Source organism: Microcaecilia unicolor, chromosome 10 (genome assembly GCF_901765095.1).
Source record: "Microcaecilia unicolor chromosome 10, aMicUni1.1, whole genome shotgun sequence".
NCBI lineage: Eukaryota > Metazoa > Chordata > Amphibia > Gymnophiona > Siphonopidae > Microcaecilia > Microcaecilia unicolor.
The window spans coordinates 220418211-220432889 of record NC_044040.1 but is presented as its reverse complement, the minus strand read 5'-3'; the positions used below and the strand labels follow the sequence as shown (position 1 = coordinate 220432889).

The 14679-nt window shown below is 43.4% G+C and overlaps 1 protein-coding gene across 4 annotated transcripts in view; it reads right to left on the bottom strand.

The window, feature by feature from the left end:
- Positions 1 to 14295, bottom strand: part of LOC115478604 (erythropoietin-like) — a 117399-nt gene extending 103104 nt beyond the window's left edge. For 3 of the 4 annotated variants that reach the window (XM_030216085.1, XM_030216086.1, XM_030216083.1), the window contains exon 1: positions 14215 to 14293. The gene's annotated coding sequence lies outside the window, so the exon portion shown is untranslated. Of the gene's footprint in view, positions 1 to 14214 lie in introns of all 4 variants that reach the window. The other variant, XM_030216084.1, reaches the window with a different exon arrangement.
- Between the last annotated feature and the right edge of the window lie 384 nt (positions 14296 to 14679).

Below are 14679 nucleotides of genomic sequence, written 5' to 3'. Positions count from 1 at the left end.
TATGTTTTACTCTGCTGATCCTTCTGTGTGGGGTACAAATGCAACAAATAAATAAAATAGATCTAGAATTTTTCCTCCTGTTGGCTCCTGTACCAGCTGCTCCATGAAGCAGCTCTTGATTTTGTTAAGGAATTTTACTTTCCTAGCAGGTTTTGATGTTATATTTACCTAGTCAATATCAGGGTAATTGAAATCACCCATTATTATTGTGTTGCCCAGTTTGTTAGCCTCCCTAATTTCTGATAACATTTCTACATCCATCTGTTCATTCTGGCCAGGCGGACGGTAGTACAACACTCCTATCACTATCCTTTTCCCCTTTACACATGGAATTTCTATCCATAGGAATTCCAAGGTGTCTTTTGTTTCCTGCAGAATTTTCAATCTATTTGATTCAAGGCCGTCCTTAACATGCAATGCTACCCCTCCACCAATTCTATCCACCCTATCACTACGATATAATTTGAACCCTGGTATGACAGTGTCCCACTGATTATCCTCCTTCCACCAGGTCTCAGAGATGCCTACTATATCTAATTTTTCATTTAGTGCAATATATTCTAACTCTCCCATTTATTTCTTTTGTTTGTTTTTCCTATTTACATCTTGCTCAGTAGTTGACAGTAATTTGCTGTCTTTTGTCTGATTTTTATTTAAGGACACTGATCTACTATGGTCTCTTTTGCAATCTCGCATAGGGTACCCTATCTTCCCTGTTTTGGTGATATCTTTGAAATATACCTTTTTCCGAACCATGTGTTTATGAATGACTGTTGGCCTTCCCCCAGGTTCTAGTTTAAAAGCTGCTCTATCTCCTTTCTAAATGCGGGTGCCAGCAGCCTGGTCCCAACCTGGTTAAGGTGGAGCCCATCCTGCCAGAATAGGCTCCTCCTTCCCCAGAATGTTGCCCAGTTCCTTAAAAATCTAAAACCCTCCTCCCTGCACCATTGCCTCATCCATGCATTGAGAGTCCAGAGTTCTGCCTACCTCTTGGGCCATGCGAGTGGAATGGGTAGCACTTCGGAAAATGCTACTCTAGAATAGAACTGACTTTTGTCTAATAGACCTAGAATTTATATAAGCAATCTTTAAGAAAGATCCTGCTGCGTCATCCCAGACGCCTCATCCCAGCTTACAGTATTAACATTCAATAGACAATGAGTCATTCCAGGATTTTCACGCCTACAAACTTTAACATTACTCAAACTCCTATACCTCCCCCTCCCCATTACAACTTCAATTTGCTCCCTTATAAAACAGTCTTATCACTACTACTCACTCTAAGGAGCACTCTAGGCTTTGAGATAACAATAAAATTAAAGAGGTGTCATCGTGGGGGGGGGGGGGGGGGGGGGAGAGGAAGATGACAAATGGGGCAGAAAGTGAAAGATTAGAGTGTGCATAAGGAAGATAGATGGGTAGGAAGGGGACAGCAGAAGGATAACTGGATGGGAGTGAGACAGGAGAAGGGAACTGCTGGATTAAGATGGGAGATAAGGTGACTGCTAAAATGTGTGATGTGTAAAATGCTGGTGGATGGAATAAGCACAGAAAAGGGGGAGAGAAGTGAAAGAGAAAAAAATGCCAACTGGAAGGAAAAAAACAGAGAGAAACAAAAAGAAAAAAAGAAGAAAGGACAATATATTGTGAGGAAAAGGACAATGGTAAGCAGGATTTATTTTGTATTTTCAGTTTAAGTATCTGATTATATGACTGAATGTTTTAAATGGTTGCTATGTGGTCTTTAAAATTCTGTCTGTCTGAAAGTGCATTGCCATCCTTCCCAATTCATGCCTGTAATAGTTCAAGTCAAGGATTGGATGAGATTGTTTACATTCACCTGGGAGGACAAGATCTGAAGCTGAAAACTGATTTTCCCAGGGTAGTAGATAACAAAAGCTGAGTACTGAGTGAAGGAAGAAAGTGTTTGCTTTCCATCTGCTGGGAATTCCCAGCCTCGGGGAGGAGAAAGTTACTCTGTCCTGGCAAGTCCCCAAAATTCTTGGCTATGGTTAATACAGGCTGGGTTGGGCTCCAGCATTGAAGCTGTCAGGGGAGTGATTTAGAAAACGGTGGTGCCAAGCCCAGAGCCTTAATATAAGCAGCCAAATCGCAACCCAGAAGCAATAAAGAGGTTATTAGTGCAAACACACAACAGCCCTACCCTATCTTGAGCCTCCTTCCTCTTCCCTCTGGGCTTTTCTTTCTGGAATGACAGGCTTTTATACTTCCTGGTTTGAGGGTGTAACAAACCCCACCCTGCTGGTTATGTTTCTTTGCTCTGACCTTGAGAAGGTTAAGGACCACTGGGATTCAATTTTCACCATATAGAGTCCGATATTCAGCCACGGGTGGGTAGCACTTTCGCTGTCCATTGCTGGGGTTAAACCCGGATATTCAATGCCAGCTGTTTCTAGCAACCGGCACTGAATATTCGGGGAGTTTTTTTAATTGCTAAAAAGTTAACCGATTATGCCGACATTCAGCGCTAACTGGTTAACGTTTTAGCGGTTAAAGCTAGGACGGCTACTGACGTGGTCCTATTTGACCGCTAAACTTATCGGGTTAGGAGCGGAACATCTGCAACTAACCAAATAAATATTGTGATATAGTTGGTTATGTACTAGGCGCCTACTGGCAACACTTAGGGGCAGATACCTGGTTATCTTCTCCTTTAAATCTGCTGGTTAAGCACCAATATGCTCTTTAACTGGTCAGCGGCCATCCTTGACCAGTTAAATAGTGCTGAATATCAAGGGGGATAGACAATACTCAAATAAAGTCAATATATTAAACAAAATTTTAAACCAATTCATAAACATGAACATACATAAACTATTTCAGTAAGCTTATAAATAAACGAATTAAATGAATTTATGAGGAGGAAAAAAGCCTCGAGAAGCACCCAGTCAGGTAGCCCCTGTGCTACCTTGGAGGAGGGAGGTCTCCTAGAAGGAGAGCATCACCCTGGTGAAGTAGGAAGTACTCCTGTAGCCAGGACCTGCCCACCAGGGGATGTATTATCCTTTCGCACCGAGGATATATCTCCAAATGTTGCCCGGGAGGGAAAGGTTAGGACAGCTGTTGTACTTGGTGATTCGATCATTAGGCATATAGATAGCTGGGTGGCTGGTGGACGTGAGGATCGCCTGGTGACTTGCCTGCCTGGTGCGAAGGTGGCGGACCTCACGTGTCACCTAGATAGGATTCTAGATAGTGCTGGGGAGGAGTCCGCTGTCTTGGTACATGTGGGTACCAATGACATAGGAAAATGTGGGAGAGAGGTTCTGGAAGCAAAATTTAGGCTCTTAGGTAGAAAGCTGAAATCCAGATCCTCCAGGGTAGCATTTTCTGAAATGCTACCTGTGCCACGCGCAGGGCCCAAGAGACAGGCAGAGCTCCAGAGTCTCAATGCGTGGATGAGACGATGGTGCAGGGAGGAGGGCTTTAGATTTGTTAGGAACTGGGCAACATTCTGGGGAAGGGGGAGCCTATTCCGAAAGGATGGGCTCCATCTTAACCAGAGTGGGACCAGGCTGCTGGCATCGGCGTTTAAGAAGGAGATAGAGCAGCTTTTAAACTAGAAATGGGGGGAAGGCCGACAGTCGCTCAAAAGAGCATGGTTCGGGATAAGGTATCTTTCAAAGATATCACCATAACAGGGAAGATAGAGTATCCTGATAGTGAGGTTGCAAAAGAGATTGTAGTAGATCGGGTATCTTTAAATAACAATAAAAATCAGACAAAAGATTGCCAATTAATACTGTCAAGTACTAAGCATGATGTACTTAGGAACAACAAACATAGTTTGAAATGTCTATATGCGAATGCCAGGAGCCTAAGAAATAAGATGGGGGAGTTAGAATATATTGCACTAAATGAAAAATTAGATATAATAGGCATCTCTGAGACCTGGTGGAAGGAGGATAACCAGTGGGACACTGTCATACCGGGGTACAAATTATATCGTAGTGATAGGGTGAATCGGATTGGTGGAGGGGTAGCATTGTATATTAACGAGAGCCTTGAATCAAATAGATTGAAAATTCTGCAGGAAGCAAAACACTCCTTGGAATCACTGTGGATTGAAATTCCATGTGCAAAGGGGAAAAGGATAGTGATAGGAGTGTACTACCGTCCGCCTGGCCAGGACGAACAGACGGATGCGGAAATGTTAAAGGAAATCAGGGACGCAAACAAACTGGGCAACACAATAATAATGGGGGATTTCAATTACCCGCATATAGACTGGGGTAATGTAACATCTGTACACGCAAGGGACATAAGATTTCTTGATGAAATCAAGGACAGCTTCATGGAACAGCTAGTTCAGGAGCCGACAAGAGAAGGAAAAATACTAGACTTAGTCCTTAGTGGTGCTCATGATCTAGTGCAGGGGGTAACGATACGAGGGCCGCTTGATAACAGTGATCATAATATGATCGGTTTTGATATTGGCATTGAAGGAAGTGAAACTAGGAAATCAAGTACGCTAGCGTTTAACTATAGAAAAGGTGATTACGACAAAATGAGAAAAATGGTGAAAAAAAGACTGAAAGGAGCAGCTCGCAGAGTAAAAAACTTGCATCAGGCGTGGATGCTGTTTAAAAACGCCATCCTGGAGGTTCAGGACAAATATATTCCACGTATTAGAAAAAAGGGAAAAAAGACTAAACGTCAGCCGGCGTGGCTAAACAGTAAGATAAAGGAAATCATTAGAGCCAAAAAACAATCCTTCAGAAAGTGGAGAAGAGAACCAACTGAAAGTAACAGGATAGATCATAAGGAATGCCAAGCCAAATGCAAAGCGGAGATAAGGAGGGCAAAAAAGGGACTTTGAGAAGAAATTAGCGTTGGAAGCAAAAATACATAGTAAAAACTTTTTTAGATACATTAAAAGCAGGAAACCGGCCAAAGAGTCGGTTGGGCCGCTGGACGAAAATGGTGTTAAAGGGGCGATCAAGGAGGACAAAGCCGTAGCGGAGAAATTAAACGAATTCTTTGCTTCGGTCTTCACCGAGGAGGATTTGGGGGGGACACCGGTGCCGGAAAGAATATTTGAAGCGGGGGAATCGGAGAAACTAAACAATTCTCTGTAACCTTGGAGGATGTAATGGGTCAGTTCAGCAAGCTGAAGAGTAGTAAATCACCGGGACCTGATGGTATTCATCCCAGAGTATTAATAGAACTAAAAAATGAACTTGCGGAGCTACTGTTAGAAATATGCAATCTGTCCCTAAAATCGAGTGTAATACCGGAAGACTGGAGGGTAGCCAATGTTACTCCGATTTTTAAGAAGGGTTCCAGAGGAGATCCGGGAAATTATAGACCGGTGAGTCTGACGTCGGTGCCGGGCAAGATGGTGGAGGCTATTATTAAGAATAAAATTGCAGAGCATATACAAAAACATGGACTGATGAGACAAAGTCAGCACGGATTTAGTGAAGGGAAGTCTTGCCTCACCAATCTAATGCATTTTTTTGAGGGGGTAAGCAAACATGTGGACAATGGGGAGCCGGTTGATATTGTATATCTGGATTTTCAGAAGGCGTTTGACAAAGTGCCGCACGAAAGACTCCTGAAGAAATTGCAGAGTCATGGAATCGGAGGTAGGGTATTATTATGGATTAAGAACTGGTTGAAAGATAGGAAGCAGAGAGTAGGATTGCGTGGCCAGTATTCTCAGTGGAGGAGGGTAGTTAGTGGGGTCCCGCAGGGGTCTGTGCTGGGTCCGTTGCTTTTTAATGTATTTATAAATGACCTAGAGATGGGAATAACTAGTGAGGTAATTAAATTCGCCGATGACACAAAATTATTCAGGGTCGTCAAGTCGCAGGAGGAATGTGAACGATTACAGGAGGACCTTGCGAGACTGGGAGAATGGGCGTGCAAGTGGCAGATGAAGTTCAATGTTGACAAGTGCAAAGTGATGCATGTGGGTAAGAGGAACCCGAATTATAGCTACGTCTTGCAAGGTTCCGCGTTAGGAGTTACGGATCAAGAAAGGGATCTGGGTGTCGTCGTCGATGATACGCTGAAACCTTCTGCTCAGTGTGCTGCTGCGGCTAGGAAAGCGAATAGAATGTTGGGTGTTATTAAGAAGGGTATGGAGTCCAGGTGTGCGGATGTTATAATGCCGTTGTATCGCTCCATGGTGCGACCGCACCTGGAGTATTGTGTTCAGTACTGGTCTCCGTATCTCAAAAAAGATATAGTAGAATTGGAAAAGGTACAGCGAAGGGCGACGAAAATGATAGTGGGGATGGGACGACTTCCTATGAAGAGAGGCTGAGAAGGCTAGGGCTTTTCAGCTTGGAGAAGAGACGGCTGAGGGGAGATATGATAGAAGTGTATAAAATAATGAGTGGAATGGATCGGGTGGATGTGAAGCGACTGTTCACGCTATCCAAAAATACTAGGACTAGAGGGCATGAGTTGAAGCTACAGTGTGGTAAATTTAAAACGAATCGGAGAAAATTTTTCTTCACCCAACGTGTAATTAGACTCTGGAATTCATTGCCGGAGAACGTGGTACGGGCGGTTAGCTTGACGGAGTTTAAAAAGGGGTTAGATAGATTCCTAAAGGACAAGTCCATAGACCGCTATTAAATGGACTGGAAAAATTCCTCATTTTTAGGTACAACTTGTCTGGAATGTTTTTACGTTTGGGGAGCGTGCCAGGTGCCCTTGACCTGGATTGGCCACTGTCGGTGACAGGATGCTGGGCTAGATGGACCTTTGGTCTTTCCCAGTATGGCACTACTTATGTACTTATGTACTTATGTACCTTCATCCCGCAAACCAGGCGGGTGGAGGGCTAGGACTTTATCATCGGCAAAAACCGCCTGCTGGTCTTCAACTGCCATTTCCAAGCAGGAACCATATCATAAAACTAAATAGAAATCACAAAACATTCTTCACTTGTTTCCTAAAACCTTATCAGCAGGAAAGCTAAAATGCTTGCCAAAAAATAATTTCTTTATTTACTTCCTAAGCCATAGTAATTCTCTAATACACATCTCTCAATGGGTATTCGGTTCCATTCCAATGGCCCAGAAAGCTCCTTTATGAGTTTCTTTCAGCCAATGCCATGCAGAAGCTAATTGGATGGATGGTCTTCAGGAAATGTCTTTCTATCATGTTTTTCATAAAATGTTGAAGACCTTATTGTTCCAGCAACATTATAAATAATGAAGGAATATAAGAAGACTATCATTTTTATTGAATTTTGGTTAGATTGATAATTTGGAAAGTTTTATTTGTTTTTAGGAATGTATTATAGTAACATAGTAAATGACGGCAGATAAAGACCTTATGGTCCATCCAGTCTGCCCAACAAGATAAACTCATTTTACATGGTATGTGATACTTTATACCCGAGTTTGATTTGTCCTTGTCTTTCTCAGGGCACAGACCATAGAAGTCTGCCCAGCACTGTTCTTGTACTAAAAGTTCTGAAGATTCTGGAATCCTAAAGAGTTACAAGATTCTGGAATCCCAATTAGTAGCAACATTCCATGTAGAACCCCAAAGAGTAACATAGTAACATAGTAAATGACGGTAAATAAAGACCTGTACAGTCCATCCAGTCTGCCCAACAAGATAAACTCATTTACATGGTATGTGATACTTTATACCCGAGTTTGATTTGTCCTTGCCTTTCTCAAGGCACAGACCATAGAAGTCTGCCCAGCACTGTTCTTGTACTAAGTTCTGAAGCTAACATTGAAGCCCCTTAAAATTTACACTCCAGCCCATCCCTATCTATTCAGTCACGATCAGGGCGTAGACCGTAGAAGTCTGCCCAGCTCCCATTTTGTTTCCCAATTACCGGCGTTGCCACCCAATCTCCGTTAAGATTCCACGGAACCATTCCTATTGTACAAATTATCATAAATTATTATTTATTTATTTGTTTAATTTGTATCCCACATTTTCCCACCTTTTTGCAGGCTCAATGTGGTTTACATATTACCGTTAACGGTGTTAGCCGATTCCGGTCTGAACAAATACATGGTTTGGATTAATTCAAAGCGATATTGTGGTAGAATGAGGTACATATATGGTATGTACAGTTGGGAGGAACTTAGAAAGGGAGAGGGGAGAAAAAGTCAGGTAATGTCCATTACGGTCTTTGGTTACATTGTGTCGCAGGTATCCAGGCACTTTACGTTGGGTCGGTGGGGTGTGCTCTTCCGAATAGTTCTGTCTTTAGTGCTTTCCGGAAATCTAGGTGGTCGAGTGTAGTTTTTATTGGTTTTGAATGTATTATTGACATTTTGTCTATGTGTTTTAATTATGTAAACTGCTTAGAGCACTGATGCATTTAATGCTATATCAAGTTATTAAATCAAATCCAAGTGCAGTATTCTAGAACCATCAGAATACAAAGGTGAGCACCTGCCCCAATTGGGACCACCTCCTTGAACAGGTAATTCAAATTTCAGTGGTCCTTTCCTACCTGGTGTTGTACCTCAAATTGGAAGGGCTGGAGGCTGAAGAACCATTTTTGATGATCAGTAAGCAGAGTGAGCCATCATCCCAGCATGTAGTACTGGAATGGTCCTAAAGTCTGTTTTACTGGAGTGCCTCTTGGATCAATGCATAATTCTTCTCCTATGGTATTAACTTCTGGCTTATGAAGGTCACTGGGTGCTCCTCACCATCTTTTTCTTTGGCCAGGACAGCTTCCAGCAGGGGCACAGCCATGGGTGGCCTGGGAAAGCCAGGGCCCACCCAGTAGAGGTACATCTTTACTGTCGCTGGTGGGGATCCCCAGGCTCTTCCAGCTGAAGGCCTCCTCCAGTCCACTGAAGGTGCTCAGTGGACCAGAATGCCATGCCACCAAGCTCTGCAGTTAGCTCTGGAGCAGTATTCCTGAGATCAAGCTGGCACCTAGTGCATACTCACTTCTCTCACATGCATGAAAACTGAGTATGGTAGATGCCTGCTTGGGCACAGGGATGCTGCTGCCAACTGCAGAGCTTTGCAGCATGGTGTTCTGGGCTGCTGGGCACCTTTGGAGGACAGGAGGAGGTTTTTAGCTGGCAGGGCTTAGGGATTCTGCTAGCTCAAGTATTTATATTGTGAGTTGGGGGGTGTCTAGTGGGGGGACGGCAGAGAGGGCATTTCATGTCCACCTATTCTGCCCCTAGGTCTACCCAAAATTTGCTGTCTGGCTGTGGTGCTGGCTTCTAGACCTACATTTGAGGTAACAATTTGTACAATAAATGGCTGAGTAAAGTTGAGACTTATCAATACTGGATTTGTATATAGGGCATCTTTCAACACCTGGAAAGTGTCTTCCAGCTCAACTGACTAGCAGTCTTTTCTAATGCCTTCTTCTGTAAGATCTATGTCAAAAGTTCTGCCTTTTCTGTAAAATTGGGTATGAAATATCGGTAACAGCTGACTAAACCCAAGAAAGTTTTTACTTTCTTCTCTGAGTGAGGAACAGGCACCTGGGCAATTGCATCCAGCTTTCATATGTGGGAGAACTTGCCCACCTCTTCAGGTTTGCCATCAGGTTGGCTTCCACAAGCTTGGCAGATCTGCTTATACTTGGATCAAGTGTGTTTCTTAGTTGGTACTGTATATCACAATGTCAGCATAATGCCAAATAATAATAATGTTAAAGAGGACTTGAGTGATCCTAAGGTTTCAATATTCTGAACTGAAGGGAACCTAAGAAATTATAATTTCTAGTAGATTTAAGAAGGCATCCATTCAAAAAAGAAAAATGATTGATCAAATAAGTGGGAATCTCCCCATGAAAAGCCTTAAAGACCAACATGGATACCTTAAACTGTAGTCTCGCCTCTCTAGGCAACCAATGTAAATGCAGTAAAAAAGACACGATAGGTTCATTTATCAGCTGGAAAAAATTACTCTTATTGATGATATACTTATGGCATGGATAGGATCTGAATAAACTTTAAAGCATTTCCATATATTTATCATCATACCATATAACATACACCATCTTTTCTTACACTCTATGCTGTCTATTGAAATGTTTTATAGTGTAGGCATTGTACTGTAGCATATTATTGTAGCATATTATTGTCTATTGGTTATGTCTGACTTATTCTTGCTGTACACCACCTTGCTTCAATTCCTTCAAAAAGGTGGTGAATAAATCCTAATAAATAAATACCAATGAAACACTTAATAAGCAGCATTAGAACATTCAAATAACAATTATGATACAGTGTCAGCATAATATCAATATGGAAAAAGAAGCCAGCAGATCAATATAACATCAGAAAGATTTTATTGAAGATACCGTATGTGAACAAAATGCCCGACACAGGCCGTGTTTCGCCCACCAGGGGCTGCGTCAGGGGCTAATTTGAAACCTTCTGAAAGGAGCAGCTCTAAAAACACAGAAAACTTGTGGTGTATAATAGATTGGAAAAAACCAGCTCATACAGCAGATGCCTAAAATAATGTAACTCTTAACACTCTGGTTTTTTTCCAGGTTTGACAGCAGTGCATCTACTTGCGTTGTGTTAAGAGTCACGGTATCTTCAATAAAATCTTTCTGATGTTATATTGATCTGCTGGCTTCTTTTTCCATTTAGCATAATATCAATGAAAGATCTAATAAGTATGCATTAAAACATTTGAATAGCATAGATATGATGCAAATGCGTTCCCTACAATACAGCTTACTATGTAGCCGAGGGGCCAAATGCAGAGATAGAGATGGGGGCAAGAGTCAGTTGGGATAAATAGATGGATGGCTAAGTTGAAGACAAGTTCTATGTACAATTAAACAAAATAAGAGGGACTGGTCTAAGTTACATGGTGTGTAGCAAGCTAGTCCAGGTGCAGAATGAGTGTATAGTCAGTCACCACATGTATTAAAGACTTGGGAGAAGAGCCAGGCTTTCACCTGAAGTAGAGGTAGTCTTAAGTTTGATGTAGTCCCTCCAGGAGTAAGTTCCAGAGTGTTGGGGCTACTCCTGAGAAGGCTTGCTAGTGGGTATCACATCATACAATTTCTTTTGATGAGGGACAAACAGTGATGCTACTTGAGAGGACATTAGAGGTCTCAAAGGTGTGTAAAGGACTAACTTATTTATTTTATTTTTTGTTTCATTTGTACCCCGTACTTTCCCACTCATGGCAGGCTCAATGCGGCTTACATGGGGCAATGGAGGGTTAAGTGACTTGCCCAGAGTCACAAGGAGCTGCCTGTGCCTGAAGTGGGAATCAAACTCAGTTCCCCAGGACCAAAGTCCACCATACTAACCACTAGGCCACTCCTCCACTGTTGCTACTATTTGAGATTCTACATGGAATGTTGCTATTCCACTAGCAACATTCCATGTAGAAGTCGGCCCTTGCAGATCACCAATGTGGCCGCGTAGGCTTCTGCTTCTGTGAGTCTGACGTCCTGCACATATGTGCAGGACGTCAGACTCACAGAAACAGAAGCCTGCGCAGCCTTCTACATGGAATGTTGCTAGTGGAATAGCAACATTCCATGTAGAATCTCCAATAGTAGCAACATTCCATGTAGAAGTCGGCCCTTGCAGATCACCAATGTGGCCGTGCAGCCTTCTACATGGAATGTTGCTAGTGGAATAGCAACATTCCATGTAGAATCTCCAATAGTAGCAACATTCCATGTAGAATCTCCAATAGTATCTATTTTATTTTTGTTACATTTGTACCCCACACTTTCCCACTCATGGCAGGCTCAATGCGGCTTACATGGGGCAATGGAGGGTTAAGTGACTTGCCCAGAGTCACAAGGAGCTGCCTGTGCCTGAAGTGGGAATCAAACTCAGTTTCCCAGGACCAAAGTCCACCATCCTAACCACTAGGCTACTCTGGCCCATTTTGTCTGAGGACCTTGAAAATCCATCAGATTTTTAAATTTAGCCCTGTAAGGTACTGGTAGCCAGTGTAGCTTTTGCAGGAAGGATGTGATGTGGTCACACCGCTTGCAGCCTTCTATCAGTCGTGCTGCAGCATTCTGAATTAGTTAACTCTTTTTGGTTTGGCCAGTGTACAGGGCATTACAGTAGTCTAGTCGTGATGTTATCATGGCATGGGCCACTGTGGTCAGACTCGTCTTTTCAATATATGGAGAGAGATTTTATAGACAATCTTTAAAGTTGTTTGAATTTGCAGGATCAGAGTGAGTGATGAGTTTAGCAGTACCCAAGATTCCTGTGTGATTTGGGGGGGAGTTCATACTTCCCAAAAGGTATTTTGAAGTCAGGTATTTGTCCACTTATGTTAGGTACCCAAAGAGTCTCTGGTTTGTTTGGGTTCAGGCATAGTTTTTTTTTTTATTGTTGTTCTTTTTTTTTTTTTTGCCATTCATGAGTTGTGGTTAGACAGACGGTGAATACATACAGAATGATGCAATAATCTAAATGGGAAGAAGTATGGTTTGTTGAAGGTCCTTGGCTGCTCTGCGCATGCTCGGCTGGCCAACAGACTTCTCCTCCTTGCAAATGAGCTTGCAAATGAGCTAACAGTGAGCAGCTCATTTGCATGCGATTTCCTTCATGCATGCCCGTTTTTTACCGATTCACTAAGGGATCGGTAAGGGAAGGGCTCTTTCATTGGAGTTAGTGCATCTGGCTGTAAGTTCTGAAGCTAACGTCAAAGCCCCTTAAAATTTACACTCCAGCCAATCCCTATTATTCAGTCATGATCAGGGTGTAGACCGTAGAAGTCCGCTCAGCACTGTTCTTGTACTAAAAGTTCTGAAGATTCTGGAATCCTAAAGAGTTACAAGATTCCGGAATCCCAATTAGAAGCAACATTTCAAGTAGAACCCCAGAAGGTAACATAGTAACACAGTAAATGACGGCAGATAAAGACCTTACGGTCCATCTAGTCTGCCCAATAAGATGTATACCTGAGTTTGATTTGTCCCTACCTTTCTCAAGGCACAGACCGTAGAGTCCGCCCAGCACTAATCTTGTACTAAAAGTTCTGAAACTAACATTGACACTTACAATTTACACTCTAGCCCATCCATATCTATTCAGTCATGATCAGGGTGTAGACCGTAGAAGTCCGTCCAGAACTGTTCTTGTACTAAAAGTTCTGAAGAGTCATGGAAACAGGAAGTTACATCAGATGAGGGTGGGACTCAGGGAGGGAAGGCCCAAAGGGAGGCAATCTGCCGCTGCACTGCGCTTTCACACGGACATGAGTACTGCCGATTTGAATGCAGGGGGCCTGGTGGCGGACGGAGAGGGGCTGTCGACGGAGCTGAGGGCGGGCGGGTGAGACCAGGGACTGTGGCGCTGGGTCCCCCTTGGAGGCCCGGGGAATTTTGTCCCCCTTGCCCCCCCTCTCAGCGGCCCTGTTGGGGACATGAGTGCAGGAGGGGAAGATGACGAGGGCATCCCAGACCCGGAGGAAAGAGAAGGATGTCACACATCGGACACGTCGGAGCGAAGCACTGGTCCCCCCACCGGTTGCCCATATGGTCAGTGCGCCCATGGAAGGTGTTAGTCATTGTTTTTTCTGTGTCAATTAGGCAAAAGTTACAGTAGAAGAAATTCCCTCTTCCAGCAGTTTATAGTTCTTCTGAGCTGCACAGGCTAACGCTTTCCATGGCATGCTCTCCTCCCTGCCGGCTCCTTCTCCCCAGTTCAACTGCGCATGCGCTCAAGGACTCTGCTTGAACTCTGTTAACAGTGCACCTATAGAATTTAGCATTAGGGAGTTGTTCTGACGCATTGTTCAGTACAGTAGCGGAGTTTTGAGCAATGGGGCCAGAGTGGGGAAAGAGAAGAAAGAGTAGTTGGGAATCACAGAGTGTTGGGGGGGGGGGGGGGGGGAGAGAGAAGAAAAGCAGGTAAGAAAATCAGAGACTGAGCAGCGGACACAGTCACAGAGTGAGCAGAAAAGGAAATAGCAGGTGAGACAGTCACAGACTGAGGGGCAGAGAGGAAGCAGCAGGTGAGGTGAGTGTCACTGACTTAGTGGGCTGGAGGTCAGAGAGGAAGCAGCAGATCCACAGCCCATCCGTCCCTGGTTCTGCATGTCTACCTGAGTGAATGATTGATTCCACAGCTGTCCTGTCTGATCCTGTGGGTGTTGCAGCTGTGCTATGAACAGTGAGGCTAACCCTGTGAATACGTTTTCGAAACAGAAACCCTGTGTCCAGCTGCTGCTGGAGCCTGGGGACTGCAGAAAGCTCTATACCAAGAAAAATAAAGATAAACCAATCATTACCTGCTACTCTTTCACCTCCTTTTCTTTTCCTTGGCTTCAGAAAGATTTTGCTCTGTTCCCCGTGTTTGCCTTCCTGCTGTTCAGCGCCTGTTTGCTAAACTTTGCACAGAGACAAGAGCGCCTCTAGCTGGAATATCCATTACTACAAGAGAAGTGGGCAAGTCACACACTGGCAGGTCACCTTGTAGGCAAAATTCTGCCAACAGCAGGCACTTAAATTTAACTAGACTTGTATGGATAGTCACCTGAAAGATGCTTGAACTGAATATCAATTAAAAAGTTGTTCAGATAACCTTTGAACTGCTTTTTGGACAATTAGCATTGACCATTCAAAGTTAAAATTGCTTCTAAGGAATGCTCTGACCACTGCCTTTTTTCTCTTCCAAATGCAATTTGCCCAGAAAATATTGGACCTGGGAGTAGGGATGGAAGGGAGATTGTGGGGGAATTTAAAAACTCAACATT